General features: G+C 43.0%; 1 protein-coding gene across 6 annotated transcripts in view; it reads left to right on the top strand.

The window, feature by feature from the left end:
- SMOC1 (SPARC related modular calcium binding 1) overlaps positions 1 to 23,579 on the top strand; it is a 522,950-nt gene that overhangs the window by 309,067 nt on the left and 190,304 nt on the right. The gene's annotated exons all lie outside the window — the stretch shown is intronic.

Below are 23,579 nucleotides of genomic sequence, written 5' to 3'. Positions count from 1 at the left end.
TATATCTGTAAGGTTGGCTGATTATGTTGCTGCAACTAATAAGAACATTTTCTCACCAAAGCGATACAGTCACCTCACATCCTCTTGACAAACACTAAAAACATACAGCGATAAGAACAGGAGAAATAATGTGTTAAAAACAACGTGTTCTACATTTAAGACTTCCTACCAGTCAAAAATAGCCTTTAAAAATCCCCTTAGCACAAAAGTCCCTAAGGTGTTAAATAGAGTAGGTCTGAGGTTACGTCCTTGTCTTTCTCCTTCCTCCTGCCTGAAAGTGCATGTTTATTTTTACTTTACATCTTGCAGGGATGATGAAGAAGACCACCATACTGACATCCTTTGTGTTCCAGAATCCAAGGATCGACTTTCTAATAGGCAGAGTAGGCAATTTTCTACAGGCAGCTGCCCCAGGTGGTGCGGCTTTTCTGCTTGTGTCGAAAACCTTGGCCAGTGGAAGTAAAGTCCAGTGGAGTGGCTGTGTCAGCACAGGGGTATTCCTCCTTGGGCTGGCCATGACTTTGGAGGAGGATTCCTCCCCCCCTTTGGCCAGAATGAGCAGCTGTCCATGCTTGACAGACAAGGAGGTAAAACCACCACTGCCAAAATTCCTTGTTATTGCTCGGGTGACATGTGTGGCGATGATACAGAAATGTGCACACCAATGCTGTATTCAGAAATGGCATGGGGCTGTGATATGGGGGTGGTTATGATGTATAGAAATGGCATGTGGGGGGCCCGGTTGTGGAAGTGAAGGGACATCAGGCCATCCTGGTAAGAGACTCTGAGTGTGAAACACCAGCTGAATATCATCTACATGAGCGCTGAGAGTGGGAGGAGAAAGAAAATGAAAACAGCTGACCCAGAGACTCTGCATCATCACCAGGGGCCCGGGATCTTTAAATCCCGAGGCATGCCGGCTCACTGCCTAAGTCACGCGTGCTGAACGGGCACGCGGCTTAGACCGGCTTTGACTGCACTTTGACCAAAAGAGCCTGAAAAATCATCTTGCAGGACGTATGGGACCGGAAGAAGAAAGCGAGGTTTGTTACCTCCTCACCGACCACAGCCAGAATAGGCCCCATGGATGCCCATGTAAATCGGCAGGGAACACCATTAATGGACAGTATGTTAGGACCGCAGCGGCCCGCGACTGGGGCCAGGTGTCATGGCCGCCGGCCACGGCAGGTCGCGACCCGGGTCGGGCCGATGGCTACGGCAATAATTGCTCACCTGGAGCGATTGGCTTGGCGGAGGCTCCTGCTGTGGCAGGCAGCCTTCTTCTGCTTTCCTCAGGGCTGCTACCGCTGCCAAGCCCAGCCGCATGGTTCCTCTCGGCCGGGCTGGCTCCTCCCACTCTGTCTCTGCTAAGAGCCGCGCGCGCGACTGAAGAAAATATTAAAGGAGCCATGACAGGAAATTGTCATGGCTCCTCCTGGGACTCCGCCCCCTGGTATGTGCTCTGTTCCTGTGTTCCGTGCTCCTGGATCCCCTCTTCGTCCCGCTCTGCCTCTTCTCCCCGTTGGATTGACTCTTTGGCTCCTGACCTTCGGACCGGTGGTGGTGATTCTCTGGTATTGACCTGGACTAGCTTTGGACCCTTCTCCGTTGTTACTCCTGGATTGGCTTCGGACCATTCTCCCGTCTGCTCCTGGACCGGCTCTCGACCTCTCTCTGGACTTCGACCCTTGGACCTGCTTGGGACTATTCTTCGACGTATACTCTTGGACTACTCATGACCAGCTGGAGGTGCCAGTCGTCTGGAACCCACGACCTGCAGACTGTCTTCAATCTTCAGCGAGTCTCCTAAGTCCCAGCGGCCATGTCCCTTCGGGCCCCTCCTGGGGGGATTACGAGCTTCCAGGGTGAAGCCTTCATCCAACATCTTCATCAGCAGGCCTTGCCATCCGACGGTAGAGACCGATGAGGATTGACCTCCTTTTTTGGTAGCGTTGACTTTACCTTGGAACAAGGGTCCACGTCTAATTCATAACACAGTATGCGGGACACATCTGAAGCCTAGTTAAGTCCAGGCAATGGGCCAATCCCTCCGTAACCACAAGGAGTTGCGAGAGAAGTACTAAAGGCTGAGAAGGACCTGCCAAACGTGAGTGCACATGAACTGCAACCAGCATTAGCTGAGTCTATATCAACCCCCTGTCAACAGAGACTGGAGAGGGAAATGTCGTAGTTACCATTGATAATTCCCAGATAGACTCTGTGGACCCTACCAATGCGACTCTTGCGGATTTGTGGAGAGTATTGGTGAAACTAGATTCGAATTTGACCCAAGTTAACTCATCTGTCTTATCTTTAGTAAATGTTAATAGGGTATCTATATTAGATCAGGGTAAAAGATTGAGTGAAGTAGATTCAACAGTGAGAGAAATGTCTGGGAAAATTAATAATATGCAAAATTTAGAAAATACACTTATTGGAGATAATACAACTTTATATGCTGAGCTAGAAAATGTGGAAAATTTACTAAGAATTAAAAATCTAAGATTAATTAACTTTCCAATGACGAGGTTATTATCCCCAAAATAAATGTTTGTGAAATATTTAAAAGAAGTTTTGTTGTATGAAGATAAAGATGTACCATCTATTTCTAAAATATATTATTTCGCCTCTCGATATAACAACAACAATAGGTCAATTGAGGAAAATAGTATTGGTATTACAACTTTTCTGGAAGAGTCAACAGATATCATAAATAGAAGGGCAACTCTCTTTGTATCCTTTGTTTTAGAGAGAGAGAGAAAGAGTTTTTATTAGAGAAATTCTTTAAGAATAAAGATCTGCAATTTTGTGGCCAAAAAATATTTGTTTTCCCAGATGTCTCAAGACCTACACAGGTCCATAGGAGACAGTTTCTGGCATTAAAAAGTAGGACCCTAGAAATTGGAGCAATGTTTTATTTGAGATTTCCGTCCAAGTGTTTTGTAAATTTCCAGGGTAAAAAGTTTAGTTTTAATGAGCCACTATATCTTGACAATTTCTTAAAGGATAAGATGTGATTAAAAAGTAACCAAGAAACATCTATGGAAACGGCCCGAGAAAATGAGATAGATATTGTCCCTTCTCATATTGATTAGTTAAGAAAAATTGTATTGATAATATTTATTGAGGGCCCCCCCCCCATTATTAGTTCTTAATTAGAAATTTTTATGTTGTTATTTCTGGTCATTTATTTGTATTTTTCATTGTAATTTCTTGTTAAGATTGCCTATGATATGTGATGGAACATAATTTATGTTGCTATATTTAAATAATTAATAAAGAGATAATTATAAAAAAAAGAAATGGCATGGGGTTGTGATATGGGGGTGTTTATGATGTATAGAAATGTCCCATAAGTACATCAGTCTAGAGACATCACTGTACAGCCATAACCTGTGTAGGTACTTTACCTTTTTTCAACACTATTAAAAATGGAATATCACAAAAAAATTAATTTAAAGTATAAATACAAAGATCAATATTCAGAGGCATTTAGCTGGATACTGCACAAGTTATTCAGCTATATGCCAATGAATATTTTGGACACTTATCTTGCTAACGGGCCGATACAGTATCGTCCGCGGGAGAGCGGAGGAACGCCTGCTCTCCCGGCGCGCGCGATTCTGTATTTAAATTAGGTGACGCGGTAAAAACGGGGAAAAGGAGCAGCGGCTGTCAGCGGGTTTGACAGCCGATGCTCAATTTTGCCGGCGTCGGTTCTCGAGCCCGCTGACAGCCACAGGCTCGGAAACCGGACGCCGGCAAAATTGAGCGTCCGGTTTTCGGCCCGACAGCCGCGGGCCGAATTCAAATTTTTTTTTTTTACTTTTCGGGACCTCCGACTTAATATCGCTTGATATTAAGTCAGATGGTGCACAGAAAAGAAGTTTTTACTGCTTTTCTGTGCACTTTCCCGGCGCCGGAAGAAATTAGCGCCGACCCAAAGGTCGGCGCTAATAGCGCGGCACCTAATAGCGCGGCGCCTAATAGCGCCCTCAACATTTGCATGTTGAGGGCGCTATTAGGTGCTGCGGGTTGGACGCGCGTTTTCCTCCCCTTACTGAATAAGGGGTAAGGGAAAACGCGCGGCCTGTAAATTATTAGATGGATAATTCATTATCTATCTAAAATTTAGCTGGATAATGTAAGGGCATTCTGAGACAGAGTTAAGTTAGCTGGATAAGTTATTGTTCTAACTCCAGTATTTTAACTCTGGTCATGCCAAAGGGTAGATGGCTATGTTCAATACTGTGGCTGTAGCTTGGAATATTCCTCCAAAGTTAACTGGATCCATGATGTCACATAGTGTGCAAAACTTGCGCTATCACAGGCTAATTTTAAAATAAGTGCACATGCACATATTGGCACGCGAACAGAGATACACTACAATTTTAAATCATGCATGCACTTGCGCATGTATGTTTTAAAATGCACCTCCCACGCATAAGTATGTGCCTAATTTTAAGAAGTTACTCGAGCAAACCTACTTTACGTATCTTTCATAGGACTTTGCTAGCTTTTACGTGCATATGTAAGTGGATTTTAAAACATGCTCGCACGAGGGTCATCCCAGTTTTTCCAATTAGTCCACCAGTTTACCCAGTTAATATCGTGGTCTTCATCCTTATGGTTCTTCATCCTTCAAACTCCCTAGTTGATCTAGACATCTGACCCTGTCCTGTAAGTCCTAAAACTCGAGATCTACAGACTTGCTCCTCATCAGAAGCAGCAGTAAAGTTATGCAGGTAACAAGCTGATGCGTTCCGTGGTCTTCAGTTTTAAAATATAGAGTCACATGCATATGTGTTCCCCCCTGCCCCCCCGCGCACCCAGGATACTGTATATCGAGCGGTATGTGATCCAGACTGTGCGTGCGGCAAACGCGGGTGTGCCCAGCACTAACGCACCTCTTTCTACCGCATCTTACTGTATCGGCCTGTAAGAGTATCTGGACATTGTAATTGGTTCTCAGTGTAGTGGTTCACTTGCTGACAGGTTCTAAATTTAGAGATAACATTACTCTGATCCTTAAATACCTACATTGGCTACCTATTTTTTTATGTTCAGCTTAATATATTGATGCTAGCCTTTAATTCTTTCCATAGATTTGGCCATAGTTATTTGAAGGGCTGGCAATTGCCTTCTGTCCCAGATGCTATGAATGCTGCTTCAGCAGCTTCCCAAATCCCACTTGACCCAGGTAGCAGAAATTTAGCCCAGGATTAAAACTCAGGTCTTCTGCATGATAGTGCACAGCATGTGCCACTTGAGCCATTGGGCTGACTTGCCTACTAAACCTTTTGTTGAAAGCTTAGCAGTTGCTTGTGAACTTGAGCGATGCTGTACCTAACCAGTGTTAGAGGATTTAGACATCGATAAGAGAAGCTTTGCTTGCAAAGTGTACTGCTGTCTTTTATTACATTCATTTGTCATTTTGTTGTTATTTTTGCAAACACCTCCCGTGCGCCTTCAACAAAAGGGGGTCATTACGGATCTCCTCTTAGTACTTCTACTTAACATTTCTATAGTCCAATACGACATACACAGCACTGAACAAACATACAAAAAGACAGTTCCTGCTCATTAGAGCTTACAGTCTAATAAGACAAACATACAGGACAAGAGACTTGGGGTATTTCATAAAGCAAGACAAAGGTTAAAAAGAAAAGAACGTTAGTTAACAAGACTAAAAGCAGACAATCAGGCATAAGATTTAAAAGCGGTTTCAATGAGGTGGGACTTTAGATGGGATTTAAACACGGCAAGAGAGAAGCAGGATGCACCAGTTCAGGAAGACTATTCCAAGCACACAGTGCAGTCAGGTGGAAAGCACGGAGTCAGGAATTGGCGGTAGAGGAGAAAGGTTCAGATAGGTGTGACGTGTCCGATGAGCGGAGTGCATGAGGAGGAGTGTAGAGAGAGATAAGAGAGGAGAGATAGTGAGAAGCTGCTGAGTGAAGGCATTTGTAGGTGAGAAAGAAAGGAGCTTGAACTGTTTGCGGGAGTAGTTAAGGAGCCAATGCAGTGACTTCAGACGAGGGGTTACGTGAGCGTAGTGACTTTGGCAAAAAATAAGTTGTGCAGCTGAATTTAGGACAGATTGCAGTGGAGGGAAATGGCTTGCCTGGAGACCTGAGAGGAGATGGTTGCAATATTTAAGTAAGAGGAGATGAGAGAGTGGATTAGGGTTCTGGTAGTGTGATCAGAAAGGAAAGGACAGATTTTGGCAATGTTCCTCTCTTTCTCTACGCATATCCAACACTCTGCTACAAGGTGCTGTTTCTTTCTTTATAACATTGCCTTCCCCTAGCCTCCGCCACTCTCACCTCTTCCTGAAATCACAGTGGAGGAAACTGCTCATCATCTCTCTTCCTCAAAACTCACTACTTGTTCCTCTAACCCTGACCCCACCCAGTTCCTCATCCTCATCTCCATTGCAGTCATCCCTTCCATCTGTCACATCCTCAATCTATCACTCTCTACTGCTACTGTTTCTGCTGCCTTCAAATTGCTGTAATCATACCACTCCTTTAAAACCCTCACTGGATGCCTCCTGTCCTGCCATCTCCCTTTTGCCTCCAAACCTCTTGAACGTGCTGTTCACCACCACTGTCTTGACTTTCTTACATTTCAAGCTATTCTTGATCCACTCCAGTCTGGTTTTTGCCCTCTACATTTAACTGAAAAAAACCCTTGCCAAAGTCTCCAATGACCTGTTTATGGCTAAAACCAAAGGTTTTTACTCTGTCCTTATCCTCCTTGACCTGTCTACTGCATTTGACACTGTTGATCACCACCCACTCCTTGATACTTTGTCCTCACTTGGATTTTGGGACTCTGTTCTGTCTTGGTTCTCTTCTATTTCTCCTATTGCACTTTTAGCATTTCCTCTGGTAGTTCCTCCTCTACTGCCATTTCACTAACAATTGAAGTGCCTCAGGATTCTATCCTGGGCCCTCTTCTCTTCTCACTATATACTAATTCCCTTCATGCTCTGATTTCCTCTCACAGCTTTCAATACTATTTTTATGCTGATAACTCCCAGATCTACATTTTACACCAGAAATTTCACCAGAATTCCAGTCCTGGATCTTGGCCTGCTTTTCTGACATTGCTGCCTGGATGTCCTACTGCCACTTTAAACTCAACATGGTCAAGGTGGACCTTTCTTATCTTTCTCCCCAATCCCACCTCCCCTCTTCCTCCTTTCTCTGTTTCTGTGGATAATATAGTCATCATCCCGGTCCCATCAGCCCTAAGGCAATGATTCCCTTCTTGGCGAAGACTCTCTTGAAGCTTCATGAGGTCAGGGGGACTATGTTTGTCAGAACCTCTCATTGGCTGAGGCAGGTCTGGATTCCACTCTATGGGAGTTATCCATCCAGGGTTTGATCAGTCTGGGGGCTTCCCAGATCTCATCATGCAAGATCAAGGCAGGCTGCGGCATCCCAACCTTTAGGCCCTATCGCTCACGACCTGGATGTTGAGAGGATAATCCTGCGCCCACTTTATCTTTCTGAGAATGTGTCTCAGGTCCTGCTGGCTTCTAGAAAGCCTTCCATTAGAAAGTCCTATGGACTGAAGTGGAGGAGATTGTCTGTGTGGTATGAGCAGAAGGCCCTAGATCCGTTCTTCTTCCCCACACAAAAACTGCTTGATTACCTTCTACACCTATCGGAAGCTGGCTTAAAGATCATCTCTGTTAGAGTTCACCTCAGTGCAGTTGGCGCATACCACCAAGGTATAGATGGTACACCCATCTCTGTACAGCCTATAGTTCTATGTTTCATGAGGGGCCTCCTTCAGTTGAAGCCTCTTCTAAGGCATCCCGCTGTGTCTTGGGACCTCAACATGGTGTTAGCTCAGCTGATGAAAGCTCCTTCTGAGCCGCTGCACACCTATGACATGAAGTACCTAACCTGGAAAGTCATATTTTTGGTGGAGTCACCTCAGCGAGCACGGTCAGCAAGTTCCAGTCCATATTGACTGATCCATCTTACACTAAATTTTATCATGACAGGGTGGTCTTGTGTAAGCACCCTAAGTTCCTGCCTAAGGTGGTATCGGACCTCCATCTTAACTAGTCTTTCGTCCTGGCAGCATTCTTTCCCAGGCCCCATTTGCACCAAGGCGAACTAGCACTGTATAGTTTGGACTGCAAGTGAGCCTTTTCCTTCTTTCTGGAGCAGACAGAAGCCCTTAGACAGTCCACCCAACTTTTTATTTCTTTTGATAAGAACAGGTTGGACATTGCCATTGCCAAACAGACACTATCCAATTAGCTAGCAGATTGCATCTCCCTCTGTTATGCCCAGGTGGGACTGCATCTTGGGGGTCATGTCAAGGCTCATTCTGTTAGATCCATAGCAGCATCGGTGGCCCATTTGCAAGCAGTTCCCATGGAGGAAATCTGCAAGGTTGTGATGTGGAGTTCTCTCCAAACATTCAAATCTCATTACCGTCTGGATAAAGATGGCCAATGCGACAGTTGGTTTGTCCAGTCAGTTCTTCAGAACCTGTTTGAGGTGTAGTACCCAACTCTTCCTGCCTGGGCCTGTTGTTTGGGTTTAGGCTGTCTCCTCTTCTGTTGTCAACTGCACCAGTATTGTTGTGCCCGTTGGCACCTGGTTAGGTGTTTGTTTGTCCCCTTTTGTGTTGGGGAGCAGCCTGTAGCTAGCAATTCTCCCATGTGTGAGGACTACCATCCTGCTTGCCCTCGGAGAAAGCAGAGTTGCTTACCTGTAACAGGTGTTCTCTGAGAACAGCAGGATGTTAGTCTTCATGGAATCATCCCACCAACCTGGAGAGTTGGGTTTCTCCTATTTTTTATTTTAATTGTAATTCAATGTTATGAGACTGGAGAGGGACTCCGCGTGGACGCGTGGTATAGGGTATGCTGGGCATGCTCAGTGTGCCTAGTCAAAGTTCTAGAAACTTTGACATAAGTTTTCCGTATCGGGGCTCCATCTTATGATGTTACCCCCATGTGTGAGGACTAACATCCCGCTGTCCTCTGAGAACACCTGTTACAGGTAAGTAACTCTGCTTTCTCTGGTACCTGTATGCCAAGGTGAAGTTACACCTTCTCCTTGCTCTCCTTTGAAGTAAAGGCACTCTCCTTTCAAAATTCCTCCTGTCTTTTCTGATGTAAGTACTGTACTGATATTATCACCTCCAAATTCCCTAAGATAATTATGGCGCCTGATATAAAACTCCTTCCCTTTCAGCAGACTCTCCAGATGGGTTCTGTGTGGTTTCCATATTCTGTTCTGGCAAATACACATCAGCTCCAAAAAATACAAAAATAAAGGAAAATAGAAATTGGAAGCCTCAACCTACTCTCCAACTTCCTATTTTCCAAAAATGGTACCATAGACTGTCAGATGTGTAGACAGTGGGACTGCAGCTCCTACCCAATACACAGCAAGGCACTGCTGCCTTTGTGCACTCCACTTAAACTCAACTTGCATCTCAACTCTCTGGACTCTCCCTGTGCTCGGTATTTAAGAATCCTGGCATGCACCATTAGAACATACCCTGCAGGGGATGCCTAGAAAATGGTATCATCCTACTACCTACTCTTGCCAATTACAATAAGCCCTCCTTGTGAATGTAGGGTCTCACTGGTATCCTAGAAAGGAACCAGTGGGTCCCTACATTTTGAAACATTATCACTTGTACCATTTACAAAACCTAAACACCAGTTCCATAAAATGATTCTGGTTCTGTCCAATCACCCTTCTAAATCTCAGAGCTATGCATTGTGGGGTTTGTATAACCACTTTCTCACGCCCCTCCTTCCCCCACCCCAAACAAAGCAGACAATGTGTCTGAATGGACTGGGCTGTTGGGGAGGACAACAGAATTGTGGCAAATTTTCTTTGCAGTCAGGATATGGGAGTAATTTGGAATGTTGTCACAGGTAAGGGAAAGAGGAAGAATAAAGGAACTTGTATTGTAACTCTTCTGGCTGATGGAGTTGACAAACAGGTTACATGACCCCATGAGGTCACAAAAACCTGCTGAATTGTCAAGATGGAAACCTAGGTGTCCCGTGTATCCTTGCCAGTTTACTATGAAACCTGCCCATTTTTAGTGGGCAATGCAATTAAGAATTTCAGGATGGACTTATGTACAAGTTTATTTCCTCTCAACACCTTACTTCAAGCCCCTTTGACATTATTCTGTAAAACAATGAAATATGCTTTGCTAGAAGACAACCATTTAATGTTCTCTTGCATGAGAACAGACTGTACTTAGATTTTAACAGGAGGAACAGCATGGATTAATAAGAAAATCCAGCAGTAGGGTTTGGAGAGTTCAGGAAAGTCACAGTTTCTATGAACTGTTCTGTAAGTTCAGTGAGCAGACAATAGGATAAATTGTGAAGGGAATGTTTCAACATTAAATAGTTTACAAAATAGATTTTTGTGAGTTTTTTTTAACCCATTCTCCCCACCCACTCTCATTTGTTTGCATAGTAGTTAGTGTAATATTTCTTCTGTTTGCTTTTCATGGAGCTAAACCTCCCAGGCTCTTTTATGCTGAAGATTGAGTTTCTCATTTTTTTTGGTCTATTGCTACACTCCTGAATTTCTTGTCTTTTGACTTCTCTGTGCTTACATAAAAAATCAGATTTTCTTGAAGCGAAGTGGCTGAGCCTATGGCAGATTTATGTGGATTAGACTGGTACACTGATTCAGAGATACTATTCAATTTTATTTCCCTCAAAAATACAGATAATTTGGTTGTTATAACACAAACATGCTAATTGGTTTGGAAAATGGATGCCAGCCACTGCTGTGTTTGCTCCAGGCAGTTGCCAGCTGCAAGATTTTTGGGATCACCATATCTAGGTCCCAATATTTAATCAGAACTTAGTTCAAGATTTAATATCTTCTAAGAAATCTTTTAGACATCCTTTAACTCCTCAGACTGCACCAGAAGGATACTTCACTCTCTTTCTTGAATGTATTAACTCCTTAGACTTGCGATTCTCAACCAGTGTGTCACTAAGCACCAGCAGGTGTGTTGCAACTTCTCGTTGTCCCACTGCTCCTCCATCGCAGCAAGATGCACACATTCTTCCACTAACACTGCTGCTATTCTGTCCAGGCAGGAACGGCAGCAGTGTTAGTGGAAGCTGGTAACATCAGTGGCATGGCCCTTTCTTCTTCCCGTCCCCATGGCCTGGAACAGGAAGTGATGTACAGTGGGGCACATGGGAAGAGGAGAAGACCATGCTGCATAAAGTACTGGCAGCAGCAAGCGCTCGGACCAAAATGAAGCGCATCCAGCGATCAGCGATGGGAGAAAGAACAGAGTTAGCCCCGCAGATGATGGGATTCTTTGTTATCCGGCTGCAGAGGCTGAAGGAGGAGGCTACTGCAGCTGCCATTTGTGCTGGGGAGGAGAGAGGGTTATGAGTGAAAGTGAGCCAGAGGGAGATAGAGAGCATGTGTGTGAGACTGAGAGCTTGTATGTAAGAGAACATAAGAGCATAAGATACGCCATACTGGGTCAGACCAAGGGTCAATTAAGCCCAGTATCCTGTTTCCAACAGTGGCCAAGCCAAGTCACAAGTGCCTGGCAAGTACCCAAACATTAGATCGATCACAATCTGCTATTGTTTATTAATTACCTTCATAGCAGTTTTTGGATTTATCCTCTAGGAACTTATCCAAGCCATTTTTAAACCCAGTTACACCAAGTGCTGTAACCAGCAATGAATTCCAGAGCTTAACTATGCACCGAGTGAAAAAGAATTTTCTTCAATTTGTTTTAAATGAGCTACTTGCTAATTTCATGGAGTGCCTCCTGGTCCTTCTGTTATCTGAGAGAGTAAATATCCAATTTACATTAACTTGTTCAAGTCCTTTCAAGTGTATTTGTGCAAGTGTGATTTATAGTATATGTCTAAGTGAGAGAGCATGTGTGCGATTGAGCCAGAGACTGGTCAGGGAGGTGACTGGTGTGTGTGTGTGTGTGTGTGTGTGTGAAGGAGACAGACTGGTCATGGAGGTGAGTTGTGTGTGTGTGTGTGAGGGAGACAGACTGGCAGGAGGTGGCTGATGTGTGTGTGAGGAAGACATTCTGGTCAGGGAGGTGACTGGTGTGTGTGAAGGACAGAAACTGGTCAAGGAGGTGACTGGTGTTTGTGTGAGAGAAAGAGACTGGTCAGGGAGGTGACTGGTATGAGAGAGTCTGGTCAGGGAGGTCACTGGTATGTAAGAGACAAAGACTGGTCATGGGGTCTAATTGGTGTGTGTGACTGGTTGTGGGTCATAAGGAAGAGGACCATGAGGGCAGAGCTTAAGAACATAAGAACATGCCATACTGGGTCAGAGCAAGGGTCCATCAAGCCCAGCATCCTGTTTCCACAGTGGCCAATCCAGGCCATAAGAACCTGGCAAGTACCCAAAAACTAAGTCAGCTACTGCTGCTTCTGGTGTGTGCTACTCACCTGCAAGGGAAAGGAGTAGAAGAACTGCTGGAGAGGGTAAGTAAAGATGGCTTTTTAAGTTTATTTTTCTTGATCGACTGCCATTTTAATTATTGGGTATTATGTGATTTGTCTGCTGTTTTGAAATATTGGATTGGTATTTGGACATTTTTTTATAATTTTTATGAGTTTTTATAATTGTTGGATGTTATTCTGTTCATTGGCTGTTTTGTAACATTTAAAGTACAGTTTTACAGTTATTTCTGTGTGGGGATCTATAGCAGTTTGGCTTATTCTGTTTTCCTAATAGGAGGTGTATTGGTGTTTAGGGCCTGGTTTAATATTTGTAGTGTTGCCTTTTCATAGATAGGTTGTTACTGTTTGAGAGTGTTTCATAATACAGGTGTAACTTTGTGCGGATTAGTTTGTGTGCATTAATGCAGATCCTGGCACTATGTTAGGTGCTATATTTCTGTTTCCATTTCTCCAGGTTTGCATTACGTGCAGTGGCTTTTTTGGGTTTCCATTCCAGTTTCTGTCTCCATATTTGTAATTTGTGGTCTTTCTGTATTTGGTGAAGGTCAGTTCTGGGTGTGTGGTATTTTACTAGCATGTAGGCATTTGTATCAATCTTATTTGTTGTGTTTTTTCAATAGGACATGTACTGGTGGTAAATTACTGTCTTCATAAGGAGGGCTATTGCACCTGGTAGTAGAAGGAGTTTGTTTTGCTTTTACTGAGATGTCATCAGAACCAGAATATCTTTTTTGCATGGTGAGTTGAACGGGTATTGCCCTAGTTCTGCTCTGCACCCATTGTTGGGTGTTGAGGAGGTTCCTGTGGATGCAGAGTGTATGTTTACATTTAGCCCCGTGACAGTCGTGTTCAGTGTGTCACATATGTGAGAACCATCTGTCAGGTGTGTCCCAACAGAAAAAAGGTTAAGAACCACTGCCACTCCCTTAAGTAAGACTTCCCTTAATAGCAACAAAGTTCTTGTTACTTTTATGCTGTATCTTCTTAAGTTTCTCCTGGTAGTGCACTTTCCTGGGATCCCTTGCTTTAGATGGAATTTGTAACTCCTCTCTATCTTTTGGATGAAAAACTTTCCTCATCCAAATCAGCTCCAAATGGACAAAAATACTTGAATGAACCCAAAATGGGGAAAAATTAAGAAAGAAGCAGGAAGGGTGGAATAAAACTTCCTTGCTGCCAAACAGAGGAGATAGTGCAAGAAGACAGCTAATGCAAAAATATAATTCCTCTGCATTGGGTCACAAGATAGTTTAAATCCTCTGCAGGAGAGACAAAAGACTGCCAGTATATTCCCTTACACAGCAGATGCCCCCAATCCACTGTGAAGGGGTACCAAGGCTTTTTAGGGAATTCTCAAAAATTGGCTTAAGAGAGTTTGTGATAATGTGACTAGTTGTGGCTTAGGAAACAGCCAGTGGGATAAAGGAAAGACTCTGGCTGTTTCCTTAAGTACAATTTTATTTACAGTGCAAAACACAATACAGAAGAAAAGCTGCTCACCTTGCAGTTCTGACAATAGCCAAGCTCAGACATAACAGGTCTTTGCATAGTCTGGCTTCCTGCCTGCTCCCTGGTGCCTGTCTAACCCTTCTGGGCCCTGACTCCATATAGTATGGTGAGGGGAGCCTCCCTTCACCCAGAATCCCTTGCGGGGCTGACCCTTAAAGAAGATCTGGCTAGAAAGCTGTGGCCGGACTCTTAAGGTGGTTTGAGGGAGTTTCCTATACACTCCCTCACAGAGTCCATAAGCATGCTTAAAGGCTGGATAGATAAGTCAGTGGAGGCTGGCTCCTAAATGGGAAAACTTTCTTACTCCTTTCCCATAAATTAGGAAAAATATATAAAACAAGAGTCAGAGAGCTCCTGTTTCCTTGAAAGAGTAACTAAAAATTCACAACCTGTTAACTCAAATTCCAAACTACAAAATCCACAAGGATAGTAGATGTGTTGGGATGATAAATGGCTAGAACACACTAGCTCCATGTTCCACCCATACCTTTCTCAGTTGTTTCCTATTGAACCTCTCCAGATTAATGCTATGCTCCTTTAGTAAGGGGAAATCAAAGGTCCCTTACATATTGTTTTATCCCTATTCCCAATTCTTCCCAGTCATTGAAGTGAGAGACCTTGATTAGGGGACACGAACCAGAAACTCTGGCTAACATGAACTCTTATGTCCAGCCACCAAATGTTGCTTTTGAACAATGGCTGAGATTCCCTCCTCCACAGGACCCCATGAACACTGCCTGCACAGCATTCCCAGAGCCAGTCAGGGAATGGAAGATCTGAACCAAGAATCAGACCCATATTCTTCATGTGGTAATGTGCTATATTGCCACTGAACTTCCAGGCAAGCTCTAGTTATTAATGTATGTGCAGTATTATTTAGTTTTAAGAATGCACACAGCAGTCTGTAAGATAATCATATTGGTCCATAACCTCTGCCTCAAAGAATGTATAATCTCAGTAAGTAACATGTTCAGGGTCAGTAAAGGACAAACATAGATTTTGAACCTTGATCTCCAGACTCCATAGCTTTGAACTACAAGACTAGAGAACTGAATTTTGCCTATTGCTAGTACACTAGTAAAATGTGCCAAAGCAGGCCTAATGATACAAAAGCAGCCCTTTTAGCTTTTTTTTTGATGTTGAATAATAGTTTGACACAAATACAGACTTGTTAACTAGTGCCTTCAGAATAGTTTTCTACCACCTGTTTGTACCATTTGTTGCTGTTTTATTTGTTACAAGTTAAATATCATGAAAAGATAGGGCAGAGAGGAGCCAATGCTGCAGAAGTTTTACAAATTGTTTTTTCTTTTATTTACACACATGAAACCTAATGAGATACCCATTTGTCCTTTCCCTGCTAGGAAATGAAAAGCCCTATTGTAAATCCCTGGCCTGGTTATGAGCCTGAAATTAGTTCTCTTAAGAAGATGAGGGGGGAGGGGGGGTAAGGCGGCCTGCAGCCTGGATACGGGAGAGTGAGCACTTCACTATTTGATACAGCTAAGTTCAATGCACATGGTTAAGGTTTGTAGCTATGACTCATGTTCCTGAGTATGCAGGTGTAAGGGTTTGTCTTGAGTACTGATTTGTGGAGGGGTAAGAAATGTAGGCTATTTACTTAATCCCTTGCAACAGTGATTATTATTTTAGCCATATGATCGGAGCAATGAGAGGTCTTCAAAGAGGAGCTCTCTCCATCTCTCCTCCCTCAGTCTCCTATCCCTATTCCTTAAAGATGGGGATGTTTTTGTTTGGCACACATAGACTAAAGTCCAGTCATAGTCCTGAAAGCACATTTAGCAGCAGGAATAAAGAATCAGAACGTTAGCTTCTGTAAATCATAGAGAGAAAAACAATGCTTTTGTAAGTCAGATCTTCTGATGGGTTCTTGAAGTTTCGGATTTCCAGATTTACTCAGAAGTATGGTCTTGCTGCACAACATGCCACTCAAATATGTTTCTGTGGCTCTTCAGAGAGATCTAGGCCCTGCAAGAGGAGCAAAATAGCCTTTAGACTAGAAGTAAAACAGCCTCAGTAAAGTATCATTAGTTTTAGGTTTGAGCATTTATTGGAAATTATGATCTAAATGCAGAATATGAAACTCTTTCAAGCAGGCCATTAATATCCCTTAAATGTCCTGCTGGTTCATCATGTACGTTACGTTGTTAAAGAATAATATTGTGCTGTTGGCCTGGTGCCTAACAACATATCCAAGATTTATTTATTTATTTATTTATTTATTTAGATTCTTTTTTATACCGAAGTATAGCGAGAAGCCTTCACTCCGGTGTACATTGAACAACTTCATACATGAAAACATTTATAACAGAGAATATAAACGTAAAAACATTAGTGTTATCAATAACATCTCAGCAAAAGCAGAGTGATAAGAAACATCATTAGATATCATAACTATAGTAAGTATCATATAATTGGGTTTTCTTAAGAAAAGGTGAATATTAGTTTAAGAATAAAGAGAAGTCAGAATGGAGGTGAAGAGGGATGAAAATAGAGAATTAAAAGTGTAAGGGTTGTGGAATTAAAGCGATAAGGTTCAAGGTGATAAAGGGGAGAAAAGAGAGGGTGGACAGAATGGGAAGAGTTAAGTGGATGGAAGTCGAGATAGTATGAGAGGGTAAGGGTTCTTACAAGGCGAAAAATCAAAGACTGAGGGTGGACATCAATTTAGGTTGTGAATGCTTGCTTAAATAGCCAGGTTTTAAGTTCTTTTTTGAAGGATTTGGTATCCTTTATTGAGCTTAGATAAGATGGTAAGGAGTTCGATTCTATAGGGCCAGCTATAGAGAAAGCTCGATTCCTGGTGCTAGATAATCTTGCATCTGATAGAGGGGGAATGATTAGCTGCAATTTATTAGAGATTCTTGTTGACCGTGGTGGTTTGTGTAGTTTAATCATGCAATCAAGTGGAAAGTTGTTATCTTTGTATATTTCATTATGAAGAATAGATAATGATTTGTATTTGATTCTTTGGGCGATAGGTAGCCAATGTAGATTCATCAGGGTTGGTGAGATGTGGTCAAATTTCTTCTTTCCAGAGAGGACACGTGCTGCAGCATTTTGCAGTAATTGTAGGGGTTTAAGAGTGGATTTAGGGAGACCGATGAATAGAGCGTTGCAGTAATCAATACATGAGAAGATGAGGGATTGTAAAACAGTTCTGAAATCATTTGGATATAGTAAAGGTTTTAGGTGTTTGAGTATGTGCAGTTTGTGGAAACCTTCTCTGGTTTTTTTAGCTATGCATGTTTTGAGGTTCAGTTCATTGTCAATCCAGATTCCTAGGTCTCTAACAGTGTTCTTTAGTTGGATATTGATGTTGTCAATTGAGAAGAGGGGAATTTGATCCGGTTGTTCCGGGTTGTTTCTTTTTAAGAGGATACATTCTGTCTTGTTCATGTTTAGGCATAGTTTTAGTTGGATTAAAAATGTTTTGATTGAGTTAAGGTGTTTTTTAGTGAGGCAGATTGCATCTTCAGTGGTGGAGGTTATTGGAATTAACAGTTGAATGTCATCAGCGTATAAAAAGAAAGTAATGCCTAGGTTTGAAATGAAATTGCAGAGAGGTAGAAGGTATATATTGAAAAGGGTGGCTGAGAGAGCAGATCCTTGAGGAACTCCAGTTTTTAGGGGGTAAGGGTTGGATGAGATGTTGTTGAGGATGACTTTGAAATATCTGTCATTTAAATAGGAGGTGAACCATTTGAGAGTGTCCCCAGAAAGGCCTATGTTGGATAGACTAGATATAAGACTCTTGTGGTCAACCGTGTCGAAGGCAGCAGAAAGATCCAGAAGTATTAATAAGTGGCTTAGGTTGTTGTCAAAGTTTCTTATAATTTTGTTAGATAGATTGATCAGTAGGGTTTTGGTGCTGCGGTCCTTTCTAAAACCATGTTGAGAGGGGTGAAGGATATTATTGTTCTGCAGGTGTTCATTTAGTTGGGTCAGTGCAGTTTTTTCAATTAATTTGGCAAGCAGCGGCAGGTTGGAAATTGGCCGGTAATTGTTCAGATCATTTGGGTCAAGGTTCTTTTTTTTTTTTTGGAATGGGTGTTATTGTTGCAGTTTTCAGGTTAGATGGTAAAAATCCTTCTTCCAGAGATTTGTTTATGATTGCAGTTAGAGTTGGAGCAATTACATTAGATATTTCCTTTAAGGTTCGGGTAGGAATGGAATCAAGATCATGTTTGGCAGGGTTTATTTTTTTTAGCATTTTTTCCATTTCAATATTGAAGATAGGTTCGAATGAAGACCATTTTAATGCTGGAGGAGATACGTAGGATATGTTGTTGATTGAAGTGGATTCAAAAGATTCAGTTATTTTATTTATTTTGTTCTTGAAGAAGATGTGAAGCAATGACCAGGTAATGCTCATGGCAGTGTCAAAATGCTATAGAAGTCTGTTTAGGTCTTCCAATGTATTCTATACTGTGCTAGATAAATTACCTGGTTGCAAGTCCCTACCCCAAAGGACTACAATCTTCACATTCATAGAGGTTCAGAATCAAAGCACTTGCGTTAAAACCTAATCATTTTCTGCTCCATTCCCTGGCATTTATGCAAAACTAGGCTAAACATTTTAAGTATGTGTGGCAACACCCCCACCCCCCTCCCCAGTTTGGCCACCAGATGTCATTGTCCCTTAATAGAGCACACTATTAAGGAGCCATTCATTCCCCTCAGTCCCTCCCACCTGGAGAGCTGTGGGTGGATGCCTCAGCACTATTTAGCCCAGCCATTTTAGGACACTTTGGGATCAGTTTGAGTTAGTGGCGTACTAAGGGGAGGTGCGGGGGAGTGGTCTGCCCCGGGTGGCAGCTAGGAGGGGAGTGCCAGCCAGGAGGTCTGCAGCCGCAAGCAGAGCCCATCCCGCTAACGGTAGAAAGAGGGAGGCCTCTGGGCTGTGAGTGGTGGAAGCACTGGGCGGCCACCTAGAGTGCCATGGGTCTGGAGCCAGCAACTGCAAAGCCTTTTCTTCTTCCCACCCCCCGCAGCCCGGAAGAAGAAGTGGTGGGTTCGTGCGGGCAGGAAGAAGGAAAGGTCATGGAGTCATGGCCCGAAGCAGGAGGAAGAGGAAGACCAATAGTGCTGCCCCCCCCCCCACCCTTTCCCACTGCAGATGCAGGAAGTAGAGCTGCAGCAGCCCACTGGCTGCCTCAAGAAAAATGAAGAGTCCCCGTCTGTTGCAGGGGCTGAAGGAGGAAGCTGCTGCTGTGCTTCTGATAGGGAGTGTAGTAGGAAGCGATATAGTATTTGTGTCTATTTGTGTGTGAGAGCATGTCTGTGTGTATGTGTGTGTGTGTGTATATGGGAGTGAGGAATATGACGAGCGAGAGTATCTAATTTGCATGTGATACAAAATTAGAGTAGTTAAATCACAAGTGGATTGGGATACATTGCAAGAGGACCAAGTGAGACTGGAAGATTGGGCATCCAAATGGCAGATTAAATTTAATGTGGACAAGTGCAAGTTGTTGCATATAGGGAAAAATAACCCTTGTTGTAGTTACACGATGTTAGGTCCCATATTAAGAGCTACCACCCAGGAAAAAGATCTAGGCATCATAGTGGATAATACTTTAAAATCGTTGGCTCAGTGTGCTGCGGCAGTCAAAAAAGCAAACAGAATGTTAGGAATTATTAGGAAGGGAATGGTTAATAAAACAGAAAATGTCATAATGCCTCTATATCGCTCCATGGTGAGACCACACCTTGAATACTATGTACAATTCTGGTCGCCGCATCTCAAAAAAGATATTGTTGCGATGGAGAAGGTACAGAGAAGGGCGAACAAAATGATAAAGGGGATGGAACAACTCCCATTTGAGGAAAGGCTGAAGAGGTTAGGGCTGTTCAGCTTGGAGAAGAGATGGCTGAGTGGGGATGATAGAGGTATTTAAAATCATGAGAGGTCTTGAACGAGTAGATGTGAATCGGTTATTTACACTTTCGGATAATAGAAGGACTAGGGGGCACTCCATGAAGTTAGCAAGTAGCACATTTAAGACTAATCTGAGAAAAATCTTTTTCACTAAAAGCACAATTAAAATTTGGAATTTGTTGCCAGTTAATGCAGTTAGTGTAGCTGGGTTTAAAAAAGGTTTGGATAAGTTCTTGGAGGACTTAAGGAATGGCCTCTGCGATTACTGGCATCAGTAGTTTGGGATCTTCTTAGTTTTTGGGTACTTGCCAGATTCTTGTGGCCTGGTTTGGCCTCTGTTGGAAACAAGTTGCTGGGATTGATGGACCCTTGGTCTGACCCAGCATGGCAATTTCTTATATTTGTGAATGAGAGAGGGAGCTGTGTGAAGGGGTGTGAATGTGAGAGAGAGAAATGGAGAGAGCCTAATTGCAGGGGTGTGTGAAAATGTGTGCCTATGTGAGGGAGAGGGAAACCAGAGATCACTGTGGGGGAGGAAGGACAGAGAAATGAAGGGGGGAGATGAGGGATAGAGAAGTGAATCTGGGGGGGGGGGGGGGGCAAAGGAATTATCCATCCTGGGTGCCAAATACTTTAGGTACACCACTGGTTTCAGTAAGCATTGGAAGGGTAAAGATGTTTAAGTTTTATACTCTGGTGAAGTCTCCCAGATTCACCTTGTCGTGTACTCCCTGCCAGAGTGAACTTCTCCAACTAATTTACAGAAAGAGAGATTTTTATGCCTGATATACTTTTGGGGTGAAAGGGCTCTCACCAGAGGACCAGAGGTGCCTGCTCTAAACCCTAGGTGGGCAAGCACCAGTGATGGATCCTGCTGTGAGAGACAGTGAGGACAGATGTAGCCAGTTATATCTTTAAGAAATATTATTTGGACCTGAACAGCGTGAGGAAGTTTTTGGATCCCCCCCCCCCCCCCCTCCCCACTTGGCTTGCAGTACTGAGAGCTAGCCTGTTCCCACTTGAATTTTCCTCACAAGAAGTTCCCTTCTCAACTAATCAAGGATGGAAGTACAAGATTGGGACACCCCAACTGGATCTCCACAACTATGGGACCAGGACGGGCTGGGTGTCCAAAAAGGAGACGGAGTAAGCTAGTACTGTTTTAGTATGAAGTTGGGGACCCATCCGCTAGGATTCCCGGATAGTTGCTGGGTGAGCTTTGTGCAGTAAAAATCACCATGGGAGCTCTACCCAGAGATCTGACTAAAAGACACCTACCTACAGAGGGAAGTCATTCATATATATTCACTTTTTTGGACAAATGGACTTAATTTAATGATTACCAATTAGTAAACTTTATTTGAACACCCAGACCCTAGACCTGTCTGATTTATCACAGCCTCTCACCTCATGGAAAGGATCTACATTATTTAAACATACTTGGAACAAGATACCATGGTCCAGGTCAGCAGTGAGAGCTTACCAACATAAAAAGAATTCCCCCAGGATTTAGAGTCAGGCATGGGATGGAATTTGCTAGCCAGAGTAGCTCCTGAAGAGAAATAAATATGCTTGTGTGCCCTTGGAGTTAAAACCCTGCTAAGGGTTATATATGCACTTAACTGTTTTAAAAATTAACGACTAGAGAAAAGAAGACTACAGGGACCTGTGCTGTTCATCCGTTCTCACTGAAGCAAACTACTAGTTCTCTTTGATCAGAAACAGAGCTCACTGGAGGCCTCTGGCCCTTTAATTTTCCTGCGGGACCACTTGGGACATGCATAGGCAGTGAGAAATTTGGGAAGTAAACATTTTTATGACTTTTGTATGCATTTATCAAAAATTATCTAAAAAATATCTAAAAGTCTGGTTAAGTGGGATTATTTGTGGACCTGTGATTATATGTGACCCAGAAGCAACTAAATTCTGACATAAAAGACAATTGCTTGGGTGATAGGATGGTCCTCGTTATTTAAATTTTAATTTAATGTTAGTCCCAGACAGACTTCAGTGATGTTTCAGTAAGAACAAGTAAGAAATACAATTATTCAATAGGTGTTTTGTTCTTTTTGTAGATGACATGCGATAAAAACATTAACGCACATTAAACAATATTGCCTTATCACAGCTTAGCAAATCCAGCTAAAATTTAGCTGGATAAACTTGTCCAGCTGACTTTGCAGGGATATTCAGTGGCCAAATCAAAATTTCATTCAAATTAGCAATGCAGCACAATAGTATTTTAAATGTATATTGAAGCACTTTGCATTAATGGGCCTCATATAAAGGCACTTAGACTGCCATTAGATGTGGTGTCTTAAGTCTTGTAAACTGAGCAAATACCTATGTTGTATTTATAATTATTGGTCCAGGATAAATTCAACCATTGATTCCAGATGTGTATATTTTTTTAAAAATATTTTTACAATGCACTTAAAATAATCCTCTAGCCACTAGTAAGAAAAAGCAAAGTGACCCAAAACTTACCTTAGAGCTCCAGATAGTGAAGGAAACTGAGCTTGCTGTTAAATCATTTAAATCCACAGGAACCAGCCAGATACTATAACACTGTCACTTAATTTCTCAACTGAAGCCGATGCTGTGGCATTTCGAATTTTATATCTTTGACAAGGGTCAGGGTTAGTGCGTGGTACTGGCAGGAGTCAGTGCTCAAATTATTTCTAAAGGAGAACTCTTAATAAATTCGAAAAACGAGCGATCAGCGCTGGTCCCCGCAGTGCTCTTTTCACAAGCTGCGCGCATGTTATAAAATTGCCGCATGCCTGGGCGCTTGCCAGCACACACACACCAATGTGCGCCCACAAACCAGTTGGAAGTTACCGTCTGTGTGTCTACAAGCTATATTTATCTATCAGTTCAATTCAATGCAAACAATGTGAATCCTTAGTGAAGATCCTTCAGACTCTCAAACTCCAGTTGGTAGATGGTAACTGCTTCTGCTTGCAGATTTTCCCTCCAAATTTACAGGCCGATACAGTAAAAGTCATGGGAGAGCGGGCAAGCGCCCGCTCTCCCGGCGTGTGCACAGGACACTCTCCTGTGCGCGCGATTCAGTAAAAAAAAATATTCAAATTAGGGCCAGTGTAAAAAGGCGCTAGGGACACTAGCGCGTCCCTAGCGCCTCTTTTTTGACAGGAGCGGCGGCTGTCAGCGAGCTTGACAGCTGACGCTCAATTTTGCCGACATCGGTTCTCAAACCCGCTGACAGCCACAGGTTCGGAAATTGGACGCCGACAAAATTGAGCGTCCGGTTTTCAACCCGCGAGCCGATTTTAAATTTTTTTTTTTTTAAATTTTTAATTATTTTTAACTTTTGGGACCTCCGACTTAATATCGCCATGATATTAAGTCAGAGGGTGTACAGAAAAGCAGTTTTTATTGCTTTTCTGTACACTTTCCCGGTGCCGGCAGAAATTAATGCCAGCCTTGGGTAGGCGCTAATTTCTGAAAGTAAAATGTGCGGCTTGGCTGCACATTTTACTTACTGTATCCCGCGGGAATGACTAATAGGGCCATCAACATGCATTTGCATGTTGTGGGCGCTATTAGTTTTGGGGGTTGGATGCGTGTTTTCGACGCGCTATTACCCCTTACTGAATAAGGGGTAAAGCTAACGCGTCCAATCACAGGTTAACAGTGCGCTCCACCGGAGCACACTGTCTGAGAATT

The sequence above is a fragment of the Rhinatrema bivittatum genome, chromosome 4 (genome assembly GCF_901001135.1).
Source record: "Rhinatrema bivittatum chromosome 4, aRhiBiv1.1, whole genome shotgun sequence".
Classification (NCBI taxonomy): domain Eukaryota; kingdom Metazoa; phylum Chordata; class Amphibia; order Gymnophiona; family Rhinatrematidae; genus Rhinatrema; species Rhinatrema bivittatum.
This window is presented reverse-complemented; position numbering and strand designations above follow the sequence as displayed.